We start from the raw sequence: 27,699 nt of genomic DNA, 5'->3' as shown, positions 1-27,699 counted from the left end.
ACAAAAACACAGACATGTTCTTGGGGGCATTTTTTTGCAATATCACACAGGGAAAACAGCTCACGTATGCATCTTCAATTTCTTAGTATGCTGTCTTAGCTTCTAGGTGTGGAGGTCTAAAGAGGCAGCAGCTGGATTAATGGCAGAGGAAATGGACCCAGTATGCCCCTGTGAGCTCATTTCACAGATGCTGGCTGTAGGAGAATCCTGGACTGGCAGTCAGACCCCACTAGCTTGGCTCCTTAAAGACAATCATTGCACCTCTCTGAGCCTCGCTGTCTTCATCCCCAAAATCATTTGACCATTCAGGGAGTAAACTGAGATACTGCTGGTGAACGTGCCTGGTATTTGGGCGTCCAGAGCATGTTCATCTAGTCATTTTTTAAATTTGTTTCTCCTCAGTCAGGAAGACAGTAGCACTGACCCTTGGCCAGTCTCCAGAAAGCTTTGCTGTTTGTCTGCCTTTGTAGACATTGTGAACACCAAGGGTCATTTTCACAGGGATGTTAGATGGAATAAAACTGTGGGTAGTACCCTGAGGAAGAAACTCTACTAGGGCTGTAGGTCTATTTGCCAAGCCTGGTGGACCACCTCCCCAGTCTGGGCTGGCTCAGAAGGGGGAGCTTTGTTATCATTCCCATGAGCTGAAGGGAGGCCCCAATGTACCCTCTGCACCCTCTCCCCAGTGCCACTGCCTCAAGACTGTTCATGTAACATGGTAGCTAGGGGCAGGAGCATCTGGGTTCAAACCTTACTCCACCACTTGCTGACCACATGAACCCACACAACCTCAGCATAGCCAAAATCTATGTTTCGAGCTCTGCTATGTGCCAGCCATGGTGTTGGGTGCCAGGGATACTGTGGTGAACAAAAATTCAGGGTTTCTGCCCTCACAGATCTCATGATCAAGTGCAAGCTGCTTCACTGCTCTGAGCCTCAGTTTTCTTATTTATAAAATGGGACTAATAATACCTATCATAGGTTTACTGTCAGAATAAATAAAGGGGTAGCTAAGGAGCTGAGAAGAGTGCCTGTCCCACAGTAGATGCCATGTTTTGACATGTTAGCTTTGGTTATTTATTACAGCTCTGAACATGGTGGGAAGCTATTATATGCCTCTGAATTATTTGATTTGCTTAAGCAATTATGCATTACTTTTTGAGCCAAAAAAACTCCAGTTTTAAAAACCAAAAATATTTTTAATATTAAAAGAAAGTTAATTAATTAATGCCATCATGGAAATTGATCAGTCTTTTGGATGAAATTTTCTCCTCTTAGAATGTGGACAAGTTCCCAAAAGGTAGACCCTCCACAGTGATCCCCTAGCCCCTGGCCTCCGCCTCACGCAGCACTCACTGAACCCAGCGTAAAGGCTAATGTTATTGTTTGTTGGGCTGTTTCCCTCTGCAGTCTGCTGCCAGGCCAGAGCTACCTGAGTCAAGAATAATCATTATCATCTCTGACAATCTGGGAAGATTAGCTCTAAGGGGAAAAAATTGAAAAATTGCATGTGCAAACTATATTATGTGTCTTAATTTTAAAGCCACGAGGAGACCACAGAGCACTGTAGCATACTGCTATTTATCAGAGGCAATTATTAGAAATGCCAGTTTGCATAATACATATTCGTGTCCATAAAAATGCAGTACATACTGACCCGTCTGGTCTCTGAACTCCAGATTGCTCTTTTGCCTGGATATCTTAGATTCTCCCCATCCCCAAACCAAATAAGACAAGTGACAAAGAGCTATTTGCTCCTCTTGGTAGAGTAACAGGATGTCCCAGAACAGTTTTCCTTGTGGGCAGCAGTGAGCAGCCTGCCAGAGCTCTTGGCCCGAGGGAAGCTTGAGGTCACAGTTTGGAGCAGGGCTCAGGTGGTGGGCACACTTCCTGGGAGCACCTGGAAGACCTTCTGAGCACTCCAGGGGGCTCACAGTGGGGAGGGGAATGCCAATGAGGTCAGAAGTATGACAATATGCAGGTGGGATTTGGCACCATATACATTTGGGATTACCTGCTACTGTAACATCATTTGTACCACAGATTGGTAAACTCTGGCAATCATTTGGGATTACAATAAGAAATACAGGCGCCTTTCCCTTTTTTGGGGGTAATTCCTAATAGTTACTAAGTTCTGGAGCAGGAGTGGGAACTGTACCTTTTAGACCTAATTTTCTACTTTGCCCACCCAGGAGTGGGGTTCCCATACTTGAGCTCTTCTAGAGGCTCATATTCTTCCTTCCTTGCCCCTCAGTCATAGATCAGACAGTGAGCTCTACTGTAATTCAGAGAAGGAGACTGAACCTCTCTTTGGCCCTGGTTGAGTCTGTCTTCCTCCAGTTGAAAAGGTCCCTTTTTGCCTCCAGTTTCCTACCTCTAGACCTGGGCATGGCTAATTCTGTTACTCCTCCCTTCTCCCTTCCCTGGCCCTACCTCCAGCATGCAGGACTGGGAGAAGGAGCAGGGCCATTCCATGAGGTTGGTTGGCTTCAGCTTCATCTATATTCTGTCTGCCCCACAGTCAACCACCAATCCCCACTCTAAGGGATCAGAGCGAGGGAGAAGTTAGCAGTCATGAACTCTAGGGGAATCCTTCAACTACTAGATTTTGGCTTGGTCCCTCACACTCTGGAGCATTTTTAATCCCTCAGCATTTTAAAGAATTTTAGTGAACACAGGGCGTGCAAACTAAGCCCTGTTTATGATACTATGACACTTATATTCTCATCACCCTGAGTGGAGGAAGGAATATTGATGCAGCTTTTCTGCAGGGCCTCGAAAATATTCATGCCCTCTGTGAGGGTGACTCTCCTAGGCTATGTGACCATGGTTCTCTGCTGCCATAGTGTCACTCACCATGGGCCATTGGCCAATGGTTACTCAGGTGCTCTGGTAGCTTCTGTAGCTTTGAAGTTCAAGAAATGAGTCTTAGGAGCCTTCTATCTTGCCCTATCTCTACATCATGGGGATTATTCATGGCAGGAGATGAACAGGCAATACCAAGACCTTGCTCTCAAATTCCAGTTCTGAGGGAAATTTGAGATGGCCTGCTATGTGCTCTGAGCCCTGGCAACCTATCTCCACCCACAGTTAGTCTGGCCAAAATGCCAAAAAGTGGTTTTATAACATTAGTGATTTATTACCTCCTTTTCCTGCACTGGATCACTCCTAAGTAGTTATCATAAAGTTAATCTTATGTCTTTCCTTTGTCTTTTAATTTAATATTGGGGAAAGGTAAAATGTTTGCATCAGACACACACAAGAACTTGGGGCTGGATGTGGAGCTAAGCATGGCAGATTTTAAGGTTGAGGGTTTTAACACCTACACCTGAATGTTAGCGTCAGCTGTTATTCTCTGACCTCTCTAGGCCAGTGATTCTGCTGCTCTGAGAACCACTGGTCTGGACCAACATTCCACCACAAAGAAACAAATATAGGTAAGTTTTGTTTGATTCTCTATCTTGTAGCCAAATTGAAAAGGCTTACTGCCCTTTTATATATTTGTTCATGATTAGGCTGATTGGTAAGGGTGACTGGCATGGTTAGGCTTGAACAAGTCTGCCCCAGGGTGTCTGGATCACCTCGTACCTAGGACCTCAGTCAATTCTTGCAAACTATTTAGCTTCATGATCTTCTTTCACTGATAGCTGTGCTTAAGAGGCACACCTTTTACTTGAACACACCTATAAACAATAACTCAATTACTACTCTGATGTCAAGCAGAATTTTGATAATAGACTCAACTAAGGGACTTTGATTTTAGAGAGTCAAATATATTCTAAAATCCTTTGACGAAGTAATTATGCCTCTGAAAAAATCTTTCCCAAGTAAATAACCCAAAATACAAAAGAATATTTATGCACAAAGATATTCACCATGGTATTAATTAAAACAGTGAAAAATTAGAAGCAAACAAAAAGTAAATTGTAGACTAATGTAAAAGGTTAATAATAGGTAAAACTGGGTGTAGCATATATGGAAAATCTGTAGCATCTTCCCAATTTTTCTGTAAATCTAAAAGAGTACTAAAATAAAAAATTTATTAAAGTATGGTATATCCAATTTACGAACTATTGTTCAATAATTAGAAATTACATTTACAAAGAGTTTGTAATAATATAGAAAATTGTTAGCCAGGTGAAAAAAGAAGGATACAAAATTATGCAACTTTTCAAAACAATGTACACTGGAGACAACTTCCAGAATAGCAGTATGGGGAGCTCTGCAGACCCTTTCCCCAGCAAAATATCCATAATGGGTGAAAATTATTTAAAAAATCAGTAATGTTAGTTATCTTGAAATTGTCTTAAAGACACACAGCAAATGAAGAGACATTTATTCTAGAAAAACTACAAAATCACAATAAATACAGTGAGAGTCTGTGGCATTTGAGCCACAATCTTCTTCCTCTCCCTTCCCCGCTCACTCTTACTCCCCAGCTCAGTGTGACAGAAGCTACAGTCTGGGTAGGTGCAGCCAAGAACATTATCCCAGTTGAGCGCTACTGCATCTCCCCAGGGGGGGCAGGCTAGCAGGATTTCTCATCCCTCCAGCTCTGTGTTGCGGAAGCTCTAATCCAGGCAAGAACAACTGAAAGGTATGGGGGTCTCTTCATCTACATGGCCTCCACTCATAAGGTGGAAGCCCTACCTAGCTGTGGGTAAAAACAAAGACAAAGAGAAAATCTTGACATGAACAAGAGAAAAACAACTCATGTTCAAGGGGATCCCAATAAAATTAAGAGTTGACTTCTCATCAGAAACCGTGGAGTCCAGAAGATAGTGGGATGACATATTGAAAGTACTCAAATAAAAAAATCTGTAAATCAAGAATCCGACATCCAGCAAAAGTATCTTTCAGAAATGAAGGTGAAATGAAGAAATTTGCAGATAAACAAAAACCACGAAAATTTATTGCTATTAGTCCTGTCTTATAAAAAATACTAAAGAAAGGTCTTCAGGCTGAAAGCAAGTGACCCCAGGCAACAGTTCAAATCTACAAAAAAAGAAAGAACACTGATAAAGGTACTTATGTAATTATAAAAGATAGTATAAATACGTATTTTTCTACTATCTTCTCTTGATTTAAAAAGCAATTTAATAAAACAATGTGTATACAATTGTATTGTTGAGCTAATAATATATAAAAATGTAATATATTTGACAACAACAGCACAAAGAAGCAAGTGGGAGCAAAGCTGTATAGGAGTAAGAAACAACACCAGACAGATTCTCTAACACACAAGGAACAAATGAAGAGAATCAGAAGTGGCAAATGAGAAGATTAATATAATAAGCTCTATAAATATTTGTTCTAATTTCTTCACTCATCTTCTTTAACAGACAAAGTTATATAACGTAATTGTTACAGAAGTGTATTATTGGGTTTGTAACATAGATGTAACATGTATATCAATAATAGTATGAAAAGGTAGAAGATGGACTACAGCTATATAGGAATAATATTTTTATATCTCACTGGAATTAAGTTAGTATAAATCTGAAGTAGATTCTGATAAGTTAAGATGTATATGGTAAGCCATAGAGCAATCATTAAGAAAATAATAGAAGTACATATAGTAAAAGGATCCTTAAAAGAAATTTAAATGTTACACTAGAAAATGTTATATTAATACAAAGGAAAGAAGAAATGAGAACTGAAGAACAAAAATGACATGAGACATTTACAAAAGAAACAGTAAAATGGCAAATATAAATCAACTATATCAATAATAACATTAAATGTGAATGGATTAAATTATATCAAAAGGAAGAAATTGTCATACTGGATAAAAAACAAGATCCAAATATATTCTGTCTACAGCACACACGCTTTAGATTCAAAGATATAAATAGGTTGAAAGCAAAAGGATGAAAAAAGATATATCATGCAACAGCAACTATAAGAAAACTGGAGTGGCTATACTAATGTCAGACAAAATAGATTTTAAAACAAAATTGTTACTAGAGATAAGGAAGGACATTTTATAATGATAAAAGGGTCACTCCATCAGGAAGATTTAGCAATTATAAACATGTATACATCTAAAACCAAAATACGTCAAGCAAAAACTTGACAGTACTGAAGAGAGAAATAGATAATTCAATAGTTGGAGATTTCAATACCCCACTTTCAGTAATGGATAGAACAACTAGGCAGAAGCTCAATAAGGAAATAAAGGACTTGAACAACACTATAAACCAGCTAGATCTAACAGATTTCTTTTTTTTTTTTAAACTTTTTATTAAGATTATGATAGTTTACAACCTTGTGAAATTTCAGTTGTACGTTATTGTTAGTCGTGTTGTAGGTGCACCACTTCACCCTTTGTGCCCTCCCCTGACCTCCCTTTCCCCTGGTAACCACCAATCAGTTCTCTTTGTCTATATGTTTAACTTCCACCTATGAGTGGAGTCATACAGAGTTTGTCTTTCTCTATCTGGTTTATTTCACTTAACATAATACACTCAAGGTCCATCCATGTTGTTGTGAATGGGATGATTTTATCCTTTTTTATTTTTATTATTTTTATTTTTTTAAACATTGGCACCTGGGCTAACAAGTGTTGCCAATCTTTTTTTTTTTCCTGCTTTATCTCCCCAAACTCGCCCTGTACATAGTTGTATAGCTTAGTTGCAGGTTCTTCTAGTTGTGGGATGTGGGATGTCGCCTCAATGTGGCCTGATGAGCGGTGCCATGTCCGCGCCTAGGATCCAAACCCTGGGCCACCGCAGCGGAGCGCGCGAACTTAACCACTCGGCCACGGAGCCGGCCCCTTATCCTTTTTTATGGCTGGGTAGTATTCCATTGTATATATTCCATTGTATATATATCTTCTTTATCCAATCATCAGTTGATGGGCACCAGGTTGCTTCCATGTCTTAGCTATTGTAAATAATGCTGTGATGAACATAGGGGTGCATCAAACTTTTGGAATTGCTGATTTCAAGTTCTTTGGATAGATACCCAGTAGTGGGATGGCTGGGTCATAAGGTATTTCTATTTTTAATTTTTTGAGAAATCTCCATACTGTTTTCCATAGTGGCTGCACCAGTTTGCATTCCGACCAACAGATTATGAGGGTTCCTTTTTCTCCACAACCTCTCCAACATTTGTCACTTTTTGTTTTGGATATTTTTGCCATTCTAACAGGTGTAAGGTGATATCTTAGTGTAGTTTTGATTTGCATTTCCCTGATGATTAGTGATGATGAGCATCTTTTCATGTGCCTATTGGCCATCCATGTATCTTCTTTGGAGAAATGTCTGTTCATGTCCCCTGCTCATTTTTTGACCGAGTTGTTTGATTTTTTTGTTGTTGAGCTGTGTGAGTTCTTTATGTATTATGGAGATTAACCCTTTGTCAGATAAATAACTTTAAATATTTTTTCCCAACTAGTGGGTTGTTTTTTTGTTTCAATCCTGTTTTCCCTTGGCTTGAAGAAGTTCTTTAGTCTGATGAAGTCCCATTTGTTTATTCTTTCTATTGTTTCCCTTGACTGAGAAGTTATGGTGTCCAAAAAGATTCTTTTGAAACTGATGTCAAAGAGTGTACTGCCTATATTCTCTTCTAGAAGGCTTATTGTTTCAGTTCTAATCTTTAGGTCTTTGATCCATTTTGAGTTTATTTTTGTGAATGGTGAAAAAGAATGGTCAATTTTCATTCTTTTACATGTGGCTGTCCAGTTTTCCCACGACCACTTGTTGAAGAGACTTTGTTTTCTCCATTGTAGGCCCTCAGCTCCTTTGTCGAAGACAAGCTGTCCATAAATGTGGGGTTTTATTTCTGGGCTTTCAATTCTGTTCCATTGATCTGTGCACCTGTTTTTGTACCAGTACCATGCTGTTTTGATTACTGTAGCTTTGTAGTATGCTTTGAAGTCAGGGATTGTGATGCCTCCAGCTTTGTTCTTCTTTCTCAGGATTGCTTTAGCAGTTCGGGGTCTTTTGTTGCCCCATATGAATTTTAGGATTCTTTGTTCAATTTCTGCAAAGAATGTCATTGGGATTCTGATTGGGATAGCATTGAATCTGTAGATTGCTTTAGGTAGTATGGACATTTTAACTATGTTTATTCTTTCAATCCATGTGCATGGAATGTCTTTCCATTTCTTTATATTGTCATCAATTTCTTTCAGGAAAGTCTTGTAGTTTTCATTGTATAGATCTTTCACTTCCTTGGTTAAATTTACCCCAAGCTATTTTATTCTTTTTGTTGCAATTGTGAATGGGGTTGAGTACTTGACTACTTTTTCCGTTAGTTCGTTGTTAGAGTATAGAAATGCTACTGATTTATGTATGTTGATTTTATACCCTGCAACTATGCTGTAGTTGTTGGTTATTTCTAATAGTTTTCCTGTGGATTTTTTGGGGTTTTCTGTATGTAAGAGCATGTTGTCTGCAAACAGTGAGAGTTTTACTTCTTCATTGCCTATTTGGAATCCTTTTATTTCTTTTTCTTGCCGAATTGCTCTGGCCAAAACCTCTAGTACTATGTTGAATAAGAGTGGTGAGAGTGGGCACACTTGTCTTGTTCCTGTTCTCAGAGGGATGGCTTTCAGTTTTTGCCCATTGAGTATGATGTTGGCTGTGGGTTTGTCATAGATGCCCTTTATTATCTTGAGATACTTTCCTTCCATACCTATTTTATTGAGAGTTTTTATCATAAATGGCTGTTGGATCTTGTCGAATGCTTTCTCTGCATCTATTGAGATGATCATGTGGTTTTTGTTTCTCCTTTTGTTAATGTAGTGTATCGTGTTGATTGATTTGCTGATGTTGAACCATCCCTGTGTCCGTGGTATAAATCCCACTTGATCATGGTGTATAATCTTTTTAATGTATTGCTGTATTCGGTTTGCCAAAATTTTGTTGAGGATTTTTACATCTATGTTCATCAGTGATATTGGCCTGTAGTTTTCCTTCTTTGTGTTATCCTTGTCAGGTTTTGGGATCAGGGTGATGTTGGCTTCATAGAATGTGTTAGGAAGTGCTCCATCTTCCTCAATTTTCTGGAATAGTTTGAGAAGGATGGGTATTAAATTCTTCTTTGAATGTTTGGTAGAATTCTTCAGAGAAGCCGTCTGGTCCTGGACTTTTATTCTGGGGGAGGTTTTTGATTACTGTTTCGATTTATTTACTTGTGATTGGTCTATTCAGATTCTCTATTTCTTCCAGCTTCAGTGTGGGGAGGTTGTAAGAGTCTAAGAATTTATCCGTTTCTTCTAGGTTGTCCAATTTGTTGGCATATAGTTTTTCATAGAAGTGTCATATGATCCTTTGTATTTCTGTGTTATCCATTGTGATTTCTCCTCTCTCATTTCTAATTTCATTTATTTGAGTCTTCTCTCTTTTTTTATTAGTGAGTCTGGCTAAGGGTTTGTCAATTTTGTTTATTTTTTCGAAGAACCAACTCTTTGTTTCGTTGATCCTTTCTACTGTCTTTTTTGTTTCAATATTGTTTATTTCTCCTCTAATTTTTATTATTTCCCTCCCACTGACTTTGGGCTTTGTTTGTTCTTCTTTTTCTAATTCTGTTAGGTGTTGTTTGAGATTGCTTATCTGAGATTTTTCTTGTTTATTGAGGTGAGCCTGTATTGCAATGAATTTCCCTCTTAGGGCCACTTTTGCTGTGTCCCAAATGAGTTGGTATGGTGTGTTTTCATTTTCATTTGTCTCCAGATAATATTTGATTTCTTCTTTAATTTCTTCAACAATCCATTGTTTGTTCAGTCGCGTGTTGTTTAGTCTCCACATTTTTGTCCCTTTCCCAGCTTTATTCTTTTTTTTTTAAGGTTTATTTATTTATTTGTTTATTTTGAGGAAGATTAGCCCTGAGCTAACTACTTCCAGTTCTCCTGTTTTTGCTGAGCAAGCCTGGTCCTGATCTAACATCGTGCTCATCTTCTTCTACTTTATATGTGGGATGCCTACCACAGCATGGCATGCCAAGCGGTGCCATGTCCGCACCTGGGATCTGAACCGTGAACCCCGGGCTGCTGAGAAGTGGAACACGTGAACTCAACTACTGCACCACTGGGCTGGACCCCCCAGATTTATTCTTGTAGTTGATTTCTAGTTTCATAGCATTATGATCAGAAAAGATGCTTATTTCAACCCTCTTGAATTTATTGAGGCTTGCTTTGTTTCCCAAGATATGGTCTATCCTTGAGAATGTTCCATGTGCACTTGAGAAGAATGTGTAACCTGCTTTTTTTGGATGGAATGTTGTATATATATCTATTAAGTCCATCTGGTCTACTTTTTCATTTAATTCTTTAATCTCCTTTTTGACTTTGTGTCTGGATGATCTAGCCACTGGTGCTAATGGGGTGTTGAGGTCCCCTACTATTATTGTATTGTTGTTGATGTCTCCTTTTACTTTTAATAGTTGCTTTACAAATTTTGGTGCTCCTGTTTTGGGTGCATATATATTTATAAGTGTTATGTCTTCTTGGTGGAGTGTTGCTTTTATCGTTATAAACTGCCCCTCTTTGTCTTTCTTTATCTGTTTTGCTTTGAAGTCTGCTTTGTCTGATATAAGTATGCGGACACCCACTTTCTTATGTTCATTATCAGCTTCTCTTCACTCTGAGTCGGTGTTTGTCTTTGGGGCTGAGGTGTGTTTCCTGGAGGCAGCATATTGTTGGGTTTTGTTCTTTAATCCATCCTGCCACTCTGTGTCTTTTGACTGGAGAGTTCAATCCATTTACATTTAGAGTGATTATTGAAATGTGGGGGCCTAACACTGCCATTTTATCACTGGTTTTCTGGTTCTTCTGCATTTCCTTTTTTTCTCGTCCCATGGTTTTTGAACTACTAATTCAGGTAGGTAGATTTCTATATTGGCTTTCTTATTATTTGTAATTTGTGTCTTTATTCTTGTTATTTGTTTAGTGGTTACTAAGTGGTTTGTATAAAACATCTCATAGATGAGATAGTCCATTTTCTGATAGCCTCTTATTTCCGTAGATTAAGTCGTTCCATCCCATTCCTCTTCCCCTTCTGGTTGTTATTGTCAGATTTTTTCCCTCCTCCTTCTTGTATTGTGAGTTTGTGGTTAAAATGACAAGATTATATTTATTCTTGGTGTTTCCCTTCCTTCTATCTTTAATGTTATACTTACCTTTTCCTAACCTCTTCTGATGGAGAGCTGCTACTATCTGTTTTTGTCTTTCTACTTATCTCCTTTGCTCTGGGTTTTGTAACCCCTTTACTTTTTTTGATTTTTCAGGTATGAGGTTCTTCCTGAGCATTTCTTGTAGGGGAGGTCTTGTGGCAATGAACTCCCTTAACTTTTGTTTATCTGGAAATTTTTTATTTCTCCATCATATTTGAAGGATATTTTCACTGGATAGAATATTCTTGGCTGTAAGTTTTGTCCTTCAGAGTTTTGAATACATCATTCCACTCTGTTCTAGCCTGTAAGGTATCTGCTGAGAAATCTCCTGACAGCCTTATGGGGGTTTCTTTGTAGGTTAATTTCTTCTGCCTTGCTGCCCTTAGTATTTTCTCTTTGTCACTGACTTTTGCAAGCTTCACTACTATTATGCCTTGGGGTTGGTCTTTTTACATTGATAAGGTTTGCAGATCTATTGGCTTCTGCCACAGAGTTCCATCTCTCTCACCAGGTTTGGAAAGTTCTCAGCTGTTATTTCTTTGAACGGGCTTTCTGTCCCCTTCTCCTTCTCTTCTCCCTCTGGGATACCTATAATCCTTATGTTGCATTTCCTAATTGAGTTGGATAATTCTCGGAGAGTTTCTTCATTTCTTTTTAGTCTTAGTTCTCTCTCCTCCTCTATCTGCAGCATTTCTATATTCCTATCCTCCAAATTGCTAATTCTGTCCTCCATGTTATCAACCCTACTATTCAGAGTCCAGATTTTTCTTAATCTCCTTCATTGTGTTCTTCATCTCCAATATTTCTGTTTGGTTCTTCTTTATAGTATCAAGCTCTTTTGTGACATAGCTCCTGAACTCGTTGAATTGTCTATCTGTATTCTCTTTTAACTCACTGAGTTTTTAATGATGGCTGTTTTGAAATCATCGTCTTTTAGGTCATAGATTTCATTGTCTTTGGGATTGTTTTCTGGGTACTTGTCATTTTCCTTCTGTTCTGGAGATTTAATATATTTTTTCATGCTGCTTTATGGCGTGGATTTGTGCCTCTGCATAGACATAGAGTTTAGTTGCTGGTTCCACTTGCTTCTACTGGAATGTGTGTGTTGGGGGAGCAGCTGTTTAATCTGCACTGACCAGGAACCCTGTCAGCCATTGCTGACTGGACCTGGGTCCCTCCTCATAGCCACAGTGATCTTGTGGGGTCTTTCATCAGCTGTGAGGACAATCGCAAGGAGTCCTCAGGTTGCTGGTGCAGATCACCTAGATGCACTCCCTCTTTAGGGTCTGCAGCGGTGTTATGGGCTTTCACAGCGGCTGGGAGCAGGTTCACCTAGATTCACAGCTCTGTCACCATCAGGACCCGCAAGATCTCACTTGTCCACTATGGGCCACAGCAGAGCTATGGGTATCTACTGCAGTCTGTGGTTAGCTCACCCAGCTGTGCTACTTCTGCCTCAGGGTGTTCCAGCTTTGTGATTGCTGGGTGGAGCCTCTCCACTAATGCTGCACAGAGGCTTTCTCTGTGACTGCTGTGGGACTGTGGATTTTCCCCCTGAACCATGTAGCAGGGCCACTGGGGCTCCAATCTGCCCCCACCCACTCCCATGGGCTCACTGGCTGTCCCTTGCCCCCTCTGGGACACTGCTGGAGTCTGTGAGTCAGAGGCAGCTGCCAGGCTGCTGCACCACCCAGGATCCTCCTGTCCTGGAGCCTCCCAGCGTTCTGAATGCTGGGCGGAGCCTCTCCGCTAACGCCAAGTAGATGTTTTCCCCACGGCTGGCGGCTGCTGTGGGACTGTGGATTTTCCCCCTGGGCTTAGGAGTAACTGCAGGTGGCTTAGGTAGGGCTGTAGTCACCTGTTTGCACTGTTGCTCTGCCGGTGCACGCACATGCCTGCCTTTGGTGCGTGGTGATGCTATGAGCGTGTCTGCTGGAAGAAAGTCGCTTGCAGGTAGTAGGCTGCCCAGGGGTCGGGGGTCGGAGAGTTTTCACCTATCTCCACCTCCTCCCAGGGAGAAGTCTGTCTGCCGTCCAATGTATAGCAGCACAGGTCTCTCAGGCGTCCTGAGATGCTGTGTGGATAGCCTGTGTTGACCGATGAATGTCCAATTAGTTGTAGATTCGAAGGGGGAGAGACAAAGAAGACTGCTCACTCTGCCATGTTGCTGACGTCACCCTCTAACAGATTTCTGTAGCGCATACCACACAACAACAGCAAAATACATATTCTTCTCACATGTGCATGGAACATTCTCCAGTATAGACCATACGCCAAGCCATAAAAAAGCTTCAGTACATTTAAAAAGATTAAAATCATGCAATGCAAAGTATGTTTTTCAATCACAATGAAGTGAAATTAGATAACACTAGTAAGAGAAAGAAATTTTGGAGGTACAAAAATATGTGAAAATTAAATAATACTCCTAAATAAAGATAAAATCACAAGGGAAATCAGAAAATACTTTGAGAGAAATTGAAATGAAGACAAAACATACAAAAATTGTGAGATGCAGCTAAAGCAATGCTTGGGGATAAATTTAATACCTGTATTAAGCTGTAACACCTATATTTAAAAAGAAGAATGATCTAAAATCAATAACCTAAACTTATAGCTTATTACAATGGAAAAAAACAAAACAAAACAAACTAAACCTAAAGCAAGCAGAAGGAAGGAAATAAGTTGTATATTCTAGTTGTGGGTCCTTCTAGTTCTGCTATGTGGGATGCTACCTCAGCATGGCTTGATAGGTAGCATTAGGTCCGTGCCCAGGATCCAAACCAGTGAAACCCTGGGCCACCAAAGTGGAGCGTGCAAACTTAACCACTCAACCACGGGACTGGCTGGCCCCTCTACCAAATATTTAAAGAACAATTAATACCAATTCTTCACAAATTTTTCCAAAACATAGGAGAGGAGTAAACACTACCCAATTCATTCTATGAGGCACCTGTTAACCTTACCACAAGCCAGACAAAGACAATGCAAGTAAATAAAACTGCAGGACTTCATCTCTCATGAATACAGACATTGAGAAATTCTCAGTAAAATACTGAAAAGTCAAATCCAGTAAGATATAAAAGTGATTATACATTATGATCAAGTCGGATTTGTCCCAGGAATGAAAGACTAGTGTAACATTAAAAAAATTCAGTCTTTATAATATACTGTATACGTAGAATAAAGGGCAAAAACTACCCAATCATCTAAATAGATGCAGAATAATTATTTGAAAAAAACCCAACACCCCTTCATGATAAAAACCCAACAAATAAGGAACAGAAGGGCATTTCCTCAACATGATAAAGTGCATAAGGTATAAAAAACCTACAGCTAACTTCATACTTAAGAGTGAAAGTCTGAAAGCTTTCATCCTAAGATCAGAAACAAAACAAGGATGTCTGCTCTCAACACTTGTACTCAACATTGTACTGGAGGTTTCAGTCAGGGCAATTAGTCAAGAAAGAGAAATAAAATGCATGTGGATTGGAAAGAAAGAAGTAAAACCTCTGCCCAGTTTTTGATCGAGTTGTTTGTTCTTTTGCTGTTGAGTTGTATGAGTTCTTTACGTATTTTAGAAATTAACCCCTTATCGCATATATGATCTGCAAATATTTTCTCCCAGTTGGTGGGTTGTCTTTTCCTTTTTTTTTTTTGAGGAAGATTAGCCCTGAGCTAACTACTACCAATCCTCCTCTTTTTGCTGAGGAAGACTGGCCCTGAGCTAACATCTGTGCCCAGCTTCCTCTACTTTATACGTGGGATGCCTACCACAGCATGGCTTTTGCCAAGCAGTGCCATGTCTGCACCTGGGATCTGAGCTGGCAAACCCCGGGCCACCGAGAAGCAGAACATGTGAACTTAACCACTGCACCACTGAGCCGGCCCCATCTCTTTTCATTTTGTTGATGGTTTCTTTTGCCATGCAGAAGCTTTTTAGTGTGATGTAACATTTACTTTTTCTTTTGTTTCCCTTGCTTCAGGAAACATGGTGTTCAAAAAGATAGTGCCAATAGTGATGTCAAAGAGCATACTATCTATGTTTTCTTCTAGGAGTTTTATGGTTTCAGGTCTTACATTCAAGTCTTTAATCCATTTTGAGTTAGTTTTTGTGTGTGGTGTAAGAAAATAGTCTACTTCCATTTTTTTGCGTTTGGCTGTCCAGTTTCCCCAAAACCCGTTTATTGAAGAGACTTTCCTTTCTCCATTATATGTTCTTGGCTCCTTTGTTGAAGATTAGCTGTTCATAGATGTGTAGTATTATTTCTGGGCTCTTGATTCTGTTTCATTGATCTGTGTGTCTGTTTTTGTGCTATTTTGATTATTATTGCTTTGTAGTATATTTTGAAATCAGGGAGTGTGATACCTCCAGTTTTGTTCTTTTTTCTCAGGATTACTTTGGCTATTCAGGGTCTTTTGTTGTTCCATGTAAATTTTAGGATTCTTTGTTCTATTTCCATGAAAAATTTCATTGGGATTCTGATTGGGATTGCCTTGAATTTGTATATTGCTTTAGATAATATGGACAGTTTAACTATGTTTATTCTTCCAATCCATGAGCATAGAACATCTTTCCATTTCTTTATGTCTTCTTCAATTTCTTTCAATAATGTCTTATAGTTTTCACTGAATAGGTTTTTCATCTCCATAGTTAAATTTATTCCTAGGTATTTTATTCTTTTATAGGATATAAATAGAAATTTTTCCAAAGAATATATACAGATGGCCAACAGGCGCATGAAAAGATGTTCAACATCACTAATTATTAGGGAATGCAAATCAAAACTACAATGAGATATCACTTCACAGCTGTCAGAATGACTGTTACTAAAAAGACAAGAAATAATATGTGTTGGAGAGGGTGTGGAGAGAAGGGAACCCTCATACCCTGCCGGTAGGAATGCAAACCGGTGCAGCCACTATGGAATACAGTGTGGAGAATTCTCAAAAAATTAAAAATAGAAATACCACATAATTCAGCTGTTACACTTCTGGGTATTTATCCAAAGAACATGAAAACACTAACTAGAAAAGACATTTGCATCCCTATGTTCATTGCAGCATCATTAACAATAGCCAAGACTTGGAAGCAACCCAGGTGCCCATCAACAGATGGATGGATAGAGAAGATGTACTATATACATATATATACAATGGAATACTACTTGGCCATAAAAATGATGAAATCATGCCATTTACACAATATGGATGGACCTTGAGGGTATTATAATAAGTGAAATAAGTCAGAGAAAGACAAATACCACATGATTTCACTCATATGTGGAAAACAAACATGTAGATAAGGAGAATAGATTGGTGATTACCAGAGGACAAGGTGGTGGGGAGAGGGCAAAAGGGATAAGGAGGCACATATGTGTGGTGATGGATGGAAATTAGACTTTTGGTGGTGAACGTGACATAGTCTATACAGAAGCTGAAATGTATTGATGTACACCTCAAATTAACACAGTGTTGTAAACCAATGTGACCTCAATAAAATAATTTAAAAAAATTTAAACTATCTCTCTTTTCAGGTGACATGATTTTGTAAATAGAAAATTCCAAGGAACATACACAAATTTTGGGACTAATAAATGAGTTGAGTAAAGTTGCAGGATACAAGATCAATATATAAAACATCAATTGTAGTCTATACAGTTGCGGTTGTTAGTGCTCTGGTGTTGATTCTGACTCCTAACAACCCTGTATACAGCAGAGCTGAACCCTGCCAGGTCTTTTTTGTGCCATCCTCTCACTTTCTGGCGCTATATCAGACAATCCTCCACGGCTGTTCAGAGGGTTTTCATGGCCAATTTTTTGGGAAGTGGATGGCCAGATCCTTCTTACTAGTCTGTCTTAGTCTGGAAACTCTGCTCAAAACTGTCCACTATGGCTGAACCTGCTGGTATTTGAAATACTTGTGGCATAGCTTTCAGCATCACAGCAACACACAGTGATCACAGTATGACAACCGATAGGTGGTGTGGTTTCCTGACCAGGAAATGAACCTCAGCCATAGTGGTGAGAGTGCTGAATCTTAACCACTAAGACCACCAGGGTTGGCATTTCATGCAGTTGCAATGAACAGTTCACAAATGAAATTAGGAAAATAATTCCATTTACGTTACCATCAGTTGCCTGATTGCCTAGTGGTTAAAGTTTGGTGCACTCTGCTTTGGCGTCCTGGGTTCAGTTCCCAGGTATGGAACAACACCACTCATCTTGCAGTAGCCATGTTGTGGCAGCAGCTCACATAGAAGAACCAGAAGAACTTACCACTATGCATAACTATGTCCTGGGGCTTTTGGAGGGGGAAAAAACAGGAGAAAGATTAGCAACATATATTAGCTTAGGGAGAATCTTCTCCTGCAAAAAAAAATAAATAAAAGGGTAAGATGCTTAGGAATAAATTTAGAAAAGAAATGCAAGACTTGTGTATTGAAAATTATAAAATATCATTGAAAAAATTAAAGAAGACCTAAATAAATGTAAGGACATCCATCTTCATGGATTGAAAGACAATATAGTTAAAATGGCAACACTCACCAAACTGATCAACAGATTTAATGCAACCCCTACCAAAATCCCAGCTTCCTTTTTTGCAGAAATTAAGAAGTTGATCCTAAAATTCATATGGACATGCAAGGAAGCCTCAATGGCCAAAACAATCTTGAAAAAGAACATATTTTGAGGGTTCACATTTCCCCATTTCAAAGCCTACTAAATAGCTACAGTAATCAAGACGGTGTGGTACTGGCATAAGAATAGACTTATAGATTAATGGAATAAAACTGAGCCCAGAAATAAATACTTACATTTATAATCAAATGATTTTGACAAAATGACAAAATAATTTCATAGGGAAAAAGTAGTCTTTTCAGCAACGGCAATGGGACAACTTGATATCTATTTATAAAAGAATGAAGTTTGATGCCTTCTTCACACATATGCCAAAATTAACTCACAAAAGATCATAGATCTAAATGTAGGAGAAAAAACTTTCTTGGAAGACAATAAAGGGGTAAATCTTTGTGACCTTGGGGTAGGAGAAGTTTCTTAGATATGATACAAAAAGCACAAGCAACAAAAAAAAAAGTAGATAAATTGGACTTCAAAATGAAAAATTTTTGTTCTTCAAAGGACACTATCAAAAAACAAAAAAACAACCTAAAGATGGAAGAAAATATTTGCAAATTATGTATCTCATAAGGCATGTGTATCTATAACATATACACAACTCACACAATTCAGTAATACAAAGACAGCCCAAGGACTTGAAAAGATATTTCTGCACAGAAGATATACAAATAACCAATAAGAACATAAAAAATGCTCAGCATCATTAGCCACCAGAGAAACGCAAGTCAAAACCCCAATGAAAGACTACTTCACATCCACTAGGATGGTTATAATAAAAAAGACAGATAATCACAAGTTTTGGTGAGGATGTGGGGAAATTGGAACCCTTATAGATTGCTAGTGGCAATATAAAATGATGCAGACACTGACAACAGTTTCGCAGGACCTCAAAAAGTTAAATACAGGGTTGCCATAAAACCTAGCTGTTCTACTTGTAAGTATATACCCAAGAGAGTCAAAAGCTTATGTTCACACAAAAACTTGTGCACAAAAAGCTCATTGCAGCATTATTCATAATAGACGAATTGTGGAAATAATCCAAATGTTCATCAATTAATGAAGAGATAAATAAAATATGGTATATCCAGAATTTCTAGCACAACTGCTACTGAAGCTGTCACCATGGGGAAGGCCATTCCATAAGACGGTAGTGAATATTTCAAAGCTTTTTGTTTTCCATTCCACAGAAAAGAATTAACTTTCTAGAAGATTTCTAACACAAGTCATGTGAGTTTTAGAAAGTTCATCAACCTTTTTGTGCCTCAGTTTCTACATCTGAAAAGCGAGGACACTAATTACTACCCACTGCAGGGTTGCCAGCAAATTAAAATGATATATGACGTAAAATCAGAGAAGTCTTGGAGGATACATATTAGACCCTCAATAAATTTCTTTTTCCAACAGAATTGGTATTTAATAAGATCTTTATTGGGCACTGTGTTCATCAGAGCTCTCTTGGTTGCAATACAAAAAGTACAAACTAGACGGGTTTGTCAGTTCATGAAAGACAACTGGGGAAAGGGTGATGGGAGTGGTGTGGAGGATGTGTGACTGGCCTCAGGGATGCCCTGAGTCGGGCCTCCAGGGCCTCCAGAAGACTCTCTCCATTTCTTACCTCTCTGTTCTTTGCATGTTAGCTTCATCATCCTTTACTGTACCCCACCTTTATCCACATGGTGGGAAATATAGCCCCTGGAGTTTCTGGACTCACATTCTCCCACTTTGGCCTTCACTAAGAAAAGACTCTTTTCTCTTAGCTGAAAGCCTTTGGGAAGTATTGTCCCAGCTTATGGTATGCGTCCACCCATGAGGCCAGGTGTTTGGATATTAGGATACTAAGATTGGCAACTGTGAAGTTGGAGTTGAGAGGGTAACAGTTCTTAAAAACAAAAAAAAAAAAAAACGAGGTGTGCTGTGCTGCTCTGGTCAGATGGAAAAAAAGATGGTTAAACACTGGCACTTGCACCCATTAGGTTTTGATGAAATGGAGGTAGCATAAGTTCACAGAACCTGAAAATGGCATTTCAGCCCCCATTCACCATCTTGGCTGGAAGACCTTGTGCAGTGAACAACTTGTACAACTCTGCATAGTGGCCCTCTGCTCCCAGACCCACACCTACACCCTAACAAGTGTCAGATGAGCAGAATCCAAGAGTGAGCTCTACAGGTAAAGAGTTTGTATTTAGGGATGAAATGCTCATCCAAACTGGGAATACCATGCAACTAGGTAGACTATCTGAAGGGGGTTAGCCTGAGAGATTATGAAGCTACTCTGTGGAAACTGGACTAAACGGACTGAGCTTAAAACACAAGGTGATTGGTGGATTCCAGATGGATTTATAGGATGGGAAGGCACACCCTAACAGCACTGTAGAGGAATCCTATCATCCAGTGTGGACAGTGTAGACAGGGACGGAGCTCTCTATGCTGCAGCCCACACTGGTCACAACTTTGTCCCTACAGGACTGTGATAATAACTCAGTACCTCCACCTGACAGCAGCAAGAACAGTGGCATGAAAAGCAAAGCCCTTACGCTCCCACCCAGCAGCGATGTCCACATTGCCCTCCAAGGGAGGGTGGGCTAGTGTTAGGAGCAGCTCCAGGGGCTAGAAATGGCTCTGGTGGCAGTAGTAGCTGTAGCAGCAGTAGCAGCAATGGCACAGAAGCCCCTAGAAGTGGTGACAAATTCCCTTAAGTATCATCTGCCTTCTAAGTGGAACTGCCCCTGGAAAATAAACGAGAAGCTCCCACTGGTTAATAGGACCTCTGGTGCCCATTTGTATGTGCAATTTTGCAAACTCCTCGGTGGCTTGCGAAGGTTCTCCTTAAATTTCCTTTCAACAGTGCACTTTCCCTTTCTCTTAGATGCGCACAAAAAGAACCCGGCTGCCCAAGGATTCTTTCCAGGTCAGATGGTTGGCTGCTTCTTCCCTTTAGCTAAATAAAGGACACCATCTTCAAAGGGCGAGGAGGCGAATCCATCTGGTCTCTCTGATTGCACTGGTCAGGGGAGTTCCAGCCAAGTCCCAAGCTTTAGCTATGTGGACAGTCAGCTCATACCACCCAGAATCTACATCTGGCTGCCAAATGCACCTTGCTCAGGCCACCCACATACAGGGGATCCAATGAGCAACAGCCTCAGCATTCTCCTGGCTGAACAAAGAGGGTGATTGCCACAAGCAGGGCTATTGTTCAATTGGCATTGGCATCAAAGGCCCAGGCCAGCTCCCCTTTGTCTGTCAGCTGCTATTCAGAAGGAAAAGAGAAGAAAAGCAAACCAATAGGTTTCTTGGAAAGAATCATCTGTGGACGTGGGACATTTGCTGTAGCACTGTGCTAACGTGATTCTAATAACAACTTGTAAAGCTACTTAACATGGAGAACCTCACCAACACATATTCCAAAATGTCACAGTGCCTGGTTATAATGGGCATGCTGTTTCCCAGATTCAGAGCTGAGAGCTGAGTCATCCCTCTCTGCCTATGTGTAACAAGGTCTGTGCACGGTGTTTTGGGGCAGGTTATCACAAGGATGTTAACTTTTTTACCCTACATCGGTGCTAAGAACATGTGTCTTCAGATGACATACCATGAGAGCATCTTTCCCAGAAAGCCAGATTTTTTTTTCACCTGGCCCCATGCCCACCTCATGCCACCAGTAGCAATGAGCTCTCGACAGCTTCACATATATCAGCTTTTTTCGGAATCATTCACCTGCACTGGTAGATGAGGGGTCAGGCAGGCCCAGTCCTCCCTGGCAGGCAGGAGTATTTTTCTGTATGTGGGTCAAAATCTTATTTCTTTCATGAAATATTTGTGACATGTCGAAAAAGAGCAGACAGGAAAAATAATGAACGCATGGTGTCCACCTCTGGGCTTAAAAAAAATTACAAATATATGCCCTGTGAACCCTTTCTGATTGCTTTCTTTCCTCCCCACCTCCAGGGGTCACTGTCCTCCCCAGTGTTGGTCATGCCCATGCACTTTGTATACTTCTACAACATGGATCCACACACAACCCTCATTTTATGTGTTTTAAGACTTCGTGTAAATGGCATTAGACCATGTAGACTTCTGCAACTAGCAGCATTATGCTTTGGAGTTGCCCAGATTGATATACGGAATGCTGGTCATCTGCTTTCACTGCTGTATGGTGTTCCCCTATATGAATATACCACGGCCCATCCATCCATTCTTCAGGTGAGGGACATTTAGGTTGCTTCCAATTTTTCACTGTTACGAACACTGCTGTAGTGAGCATTTGTAGGCAGGAGTATTTTACTAACGTTTTTTAGGATTGCTGGTGCATGGTGATAACAAAAAACAGCCAGACTTTTAGTCAGTTTCATATTGTTTTTAAATTTCTAGAGACAATGCACTTCTTATCGATAAGCCCAGGGTGGATCCCGCCCATTGCCACTCTTGATTCTCCACTGTTCTCTCGGGCCATCTTTGTGTCTATTTCCTGACCTGTGCCTGATCTCTTCGGCATCTGTTTCCTGGGGTCAGCTTACCTGCCATCTCTGATTCCTTGTACCAATTCTCTCTCCCACTGGACTCTGGCTTCCTGTGCCCCTTTGATTATATAATTTCCTGCTATTCTAGGTGAAAACCTCACACAGTCTTGCCCCAGATCCTGTTCTGTGGCTTAGATACACTTGGCAAGCATCCCTGCTGAATTCCTCAGGCCCTAAGAATAGAGATAAGAAGGGGAGATACATAGAGTTTTCTCTGAATCCCCACTACCCCTCACAGGGATTGGTGCAGAGAAAATGCTCGGTGACTGAATGATTTACAGAATAAAAGAAGAGGGTAAAAAGGAATTGTATAGATGTAGTATAGGGTTGGGATTACATAAGACCCTTCTAACAATACGAGTAGATTGACTCTCATTGAGTAGAGAATCTTTTATGGAAACATTATGGCACATAAGCCAAGCTATTTAAGAGAGCATAATAAATTTGATGTTTCCTTTCACCTGACTGCATCCCTGAAGAATATTCAATGTTCAACACCCACACATACATACACACTCAGAGGCATACACACCAACACTTCCATTTCCTGAAAAGACTCAGTGATAATCTATTTTAGGCACTGCTAAGCAATTTAAATAGAAGTTGTCTTTTATGTAAACTTTCAGTGAAGTGCAACAAACAGAGAATACACAAATCATGAGTGTACAGCTCAAAGAGTATTCACAAACTAAACTCACCTGGTGATCATCTCCCAAATTAAGAATCAGAGGATACCAGCTCCCCAAAGCCCTGCTTGTGTGCCATCTCAGTCACCACATGCTCTCCCCAAAGGTAACCACTACTCTGAGTTCTAACACTGTAGATGAGTTTTGCCTTATTACTATTATCTTTTTGCTGAGGAAGTTTTGCCCTGAGCTAACATCTGTGCCAATCTTCCTCTATTTTGTATGTGGGTCACTGCCACAGAATGGCTGACGAGTGGTGTAAGTCCACAGCTGGGATCTGGACCTGCGAACCCAAGCAGCCGAAGTGGAGTGCCCTGAACTCAACCACTACACCACAGGGCCGGCCCCTGTTTTGCCTGATTTTGAACTTTAAACAAATGGAATCATGTAGTATCTACTCTTTTATGTCTGATTACGTTTTGCACAAGTCTGTGAGAGGCATCAAGTCATTGTGTGTAGTATAACTCATTCATTTTGATTGCTATATGGTATTCTGTTGTATGAATATATCACAATTTGTTCATTTTACTGTTGATGAGCATTTAGGTTGTTTTTAGTTTTTAGCTATAATAAATAGGGCTGCAATAAACATTCTTGCACATGTTTTTGTGGGTGCACATATGCACACATTTCTGGGTATAAACCTAGGAGCAGAATATTGGTGTGAAGGGTGTGCATATGTTCAGCTGTGGTATTGCCAAACAGCGCCCACACCATTTGACACTTGTATGAGCAGTGTGTGATAACTGCATTTGTTCCTCACCCCAACCTCGGTATTTTCTGTCTGGGGAATACCGTAAAAACTCTGTGTCCAGTCTTCCATGCAGTAGCTCCTTCAAAATCACAAATCCTTTTTTCTTCTGACTCTACTTCTTTCCTGATCTTTCTGTTTCTTTTGCTAGATCCTCTTCCTTCGCCTACTCTTTATGAGTTATCTTTCTCCTAAGCTTCCATTTTCTTCCTTCTTCCTTTCTTATTCTATTTATACTACACAACCCATTCCTTTAGCAAATAGTGAATCCCTACTATGTGCTAGGAATTGTGCTAGCTGATGAACAAAATAGACATGGTCCCTGCCTTTAAGTCCCAGTGGAGACGCAAACATTTAAGGGGTAAATCTCATAAATGATTTTATAATCACACATAACAATCATTGCCCTGAAGGAAAAGAAATGGGTGCCATGAGTGTAGCTTAGGGACTTAATTTGGATTGGAAAGTTCAGGAAAAGCCCCTTTGAGGAATCTGAGGTAGAAAGTTGAGTAGAAGGCAAAGGGATGAGTGTTGGGGAGATAAAGGATCAACATATGATCAGGGCTCAGGGGGAGGAAGGCTCGGGGGAGGAAAGTGGTTGGAACATTCAGAGACCATGGGAAGGCCAGTGTTGGAGCCTGGGCGGCAAAGTAGCTTGCTGTGAGACTAGAGGTGGAGGCAGCAGACAGAACACGTGGAACCTTGTAGGGAACGTTAAGCATCTTGTGTTTTATTGCAAGTGCAATGGGAAACCGTTGAAAGAATACCATATAGAGTAAGGTGTTCACATGTTCTGAGGAGCTTTGTTAGATCACTTATCTACTGTGTGGGGGACTGGAAAGAAGCAAACGTGGAAGCAGGGAGACCAGTTGGAAGGTTATTTCAGTAATCCAGAGAAGAGAGATTGATGGCTAACAGTTGGACAGTAGAGTGGAGATGGAGAGAAGTAGACACAGTTTAGAGAAAATTGGGGGAGGAGAAGCAGAACGGTCAAGATCTGGTTCTCCACTGGAGGTGATGGTGAGAGGAAGGAGTTGGCAGAGCTGTTTCCCAGATTCGTAACTTGAGCAACTGAATGGATAGAGGAGTCATTCTCCTGGTAGAGGGAGACTGGAGATGGTGCAGATTTGGATATGGGGAGGACCACGAGTTTTAAGCATGTAACGTTTTGTTACGCCTCTGAGACATACAGATGGACATGCTCAATGGACAGTTTGGCGCTGAGATATTTCATTCTTACCACTTTGGTTTGTCCCAGGACTCTCTACTCTTTGAAGGTGAGGCATCTCCTTGCTTCAGGGTAGGGCAGACGTGTCTGAGAACAAAGGTGTTAAGGATTAGCCTTGCTTTCAAATTAAATTACCTTTAAAAAAAAAACGCATAGAAAAACAAACCTTTTTCATTTGCAAGGGACAGATTTTGTGGAAAGAAGAAAGGATTTGTGATTTTCAAGGAGGCATCCTCCCACCACACAGGAAGGCAATAGGCTCTTCAAGCTGAAGGAAGAGTGTGAGAAGATTTAGAAAGAGTGTGGACCCAGCAGGGAGTAATAAGAGAGGTGGAAAGAAAATACCATGAATATGACATCACAAAAACCAGTGAAGAGAAAGTCTTTTATTTTTTTTTGGTGAGGAAGATTGTCCCTGAGCTAACATCTGTGCCAATCTTCCTCTATTTTATACGTGGGACATTGCCACAGCATGGCTTGATGAGCAGCATGTTAAGTCTGTGCCCAGGATCTGAACCTGCAAACCCCAGGCTGCCATGCAAAGCAGAGTGTGCGAACTTAACCAGTACACCACCAGGCCTGTGCCCAGAAGAGAGTATTTTAAGGAGCAAATAATCAACCTCATCAAATGCTGCCAAGAGATCAAGTAAGAAGAGAACCGCACACAACCAGAAGGACCTACAACTAGAATATACAACTATCTGCTGGGGGGCTTTGGGCAGAAGAAGAAAAAGAAGGAAAAAAGAAGAATGGCAACAGATGTGAGCTCAGGTGCCAATCTTCAAAAAAAAAAAAAAAGGAAGAGAACTGCAGAGTCTCTATTGGATTTAGCAAGATGGAGGTCACTGGTGTTCAATACAGGAGAAGCCAAAGTGTTATGGGAGGAGCAGAAGAGAAAGTAGAGTCGATTGAGGAGTAAATGGAGATGAGAAATAAGAAGCACCTTTGGTGGATGAATCTTTGCAGAAACTTGTATGTATGTGGGGACAAGAGAGAGCATTATTTGGAGGAGGACTTGAGATCAAGAGAAGATTTTCTAAAGATGCAACCGCCTAAGCATGTTTGAGTACAGATGAATAGGTTGAAGATGTAGGAGCTAAGTCTCTAGAAGGCAGGAGAGGATGGGCCCATCCACATTCGTGGCTGCTGTGGTGGCCATGAAAAGCAACTGCTTAGATCTCCTGCTGTGGGGTGCATAACTGACTGATGGCCCCAGCTGCTGTCCTTCCCGATCCACCCCTGCGTCCCTGCTGAGGCCATGTTTCCCACAGGCCGTTCCCAGTAAATGACTAAGCATGGCAGGGCCATACCTGTGGTGATTTTGGCATGAGAACGCCCCATGATCCTGGCCAAATCTTTCTTGGACTGTGCTACAGTCTGAGACTCTTCCTGTCCCATCTTCCTTCCCCTCTCCTTTGCAGGTGCCAGACCTGCCTTACGGACTGAAAGCGCTCTTTGCCTTCCTTCTCTGCCTCCTCTTTTTTATCCTTCACAGGCATTTCCCCCATAAATCTCCTGCATGGCTAATCTTGTCTTTGCATCTGCTTCTAGGAGGACCCAAACCTACCCAGCTACTGACCCTCAAATCAGTCTCTGTCTCTTCTGACCATCAGACTTGTCTTTCTAACTTCAAATTGGACTTCAACTGGAATATTGCAGCGAGTAACACCCACTGGTTTCCTCACCATTATTATCTTCCTCTTCTGCTGAATATATGGTTCACACTACTATCAGAGTGATCTTTAAAAATAAACATTTGGCCGTGTGATCTTTTAAAACTGAATCAGCTTCATTACTTACCTGCTTTGAATTCTACAGAGGCTTCCAATCATGCCTAGAATAAAACTGAATCTCCTCACCATGGCCTCGCTGACATCTTCTAGCACATTCTCTGAACTATTTCTCAATCATGCACAGCTTATTCCCTCCGGAAGGCCTTTCCTCTTGCTGTTTCCTGGAAGACTTTTTCCCCAGATCTTCAGATGGCATGCCCTTCACTTCATTTCACTTCATTCAAGCTTCTACTCCAGTGTTACTCCTCAGAGAAACCTTACCTGATCCCTTTGTCTATAATTGCTCACCCCAGCCCCACCACTGTCCTCCTTTATCCCCTTATCCTGCTTCATCTTTTTCTTGGCATTTATCACTCTCTGAAATTATATTACTTATTTGTTTTTTTATTTGGGCTCAATAAATATTTAAAGAATACCATTCTTTCATTTAAAGATTCTGACAGCTATATATCATCTAGAGCAAAGCAGTCTGCTAGAAATGTAATGTGAACCACACATGTAATTTCAAAGTTTCTAGGAGTTCTCTGTTATGTCTCAAGCTTCCTAAATAGTGAGCATGAATGGAGTTTGGCAGTTGTTTGTGGAGAGGTAAAAATCCCCGGGTGGCCATAGCTTTTGGTTGTGGCAAAGGCAAGCTCACCTCACAGGGGTAAAAGCTTTCTACTTCATAAGGAAATTACTGAAAGAATAGATGTGTGACTTGGCTTTAGTCCATCAAGTAGTCCTACGACCTTGTGCAGATCACTTGGGTCCAAGATGGCAGATAGGTTTTATCTTGCATGTTATCTTCTGTCAATTGATAGTGGCTGCCTGGAGGTCTGCTGAGGGAAGGATCTGAGGCTTAGTCTGAGATTCTTGGGAAAGTGTGCCGTGATCAATTAGTGATGTCTGCCCTAGGCACCACTAGGAGAATTGGGCTGGATGTTCTGACTCCCTCTAAGACTCAATTTTTTCATCATTCTAAAGG

Source organism: Equus przewalskii, chromosome 12, assembly GCF_037783145.1.
Source record: "Equus przewalskii isolate Varuska chromosome 12, EquPr2, whole genome shotgun sequence".
NCBI classification, from domain to species: domain Eukaryota; kingdom Metazoa; phylum Chordata; class Mammalia; order Perissodactyla; family Equidae; genus Equus; species Equus przewalskii.
Note: the sequence above shows the minus strand (reverse complement) of the source record.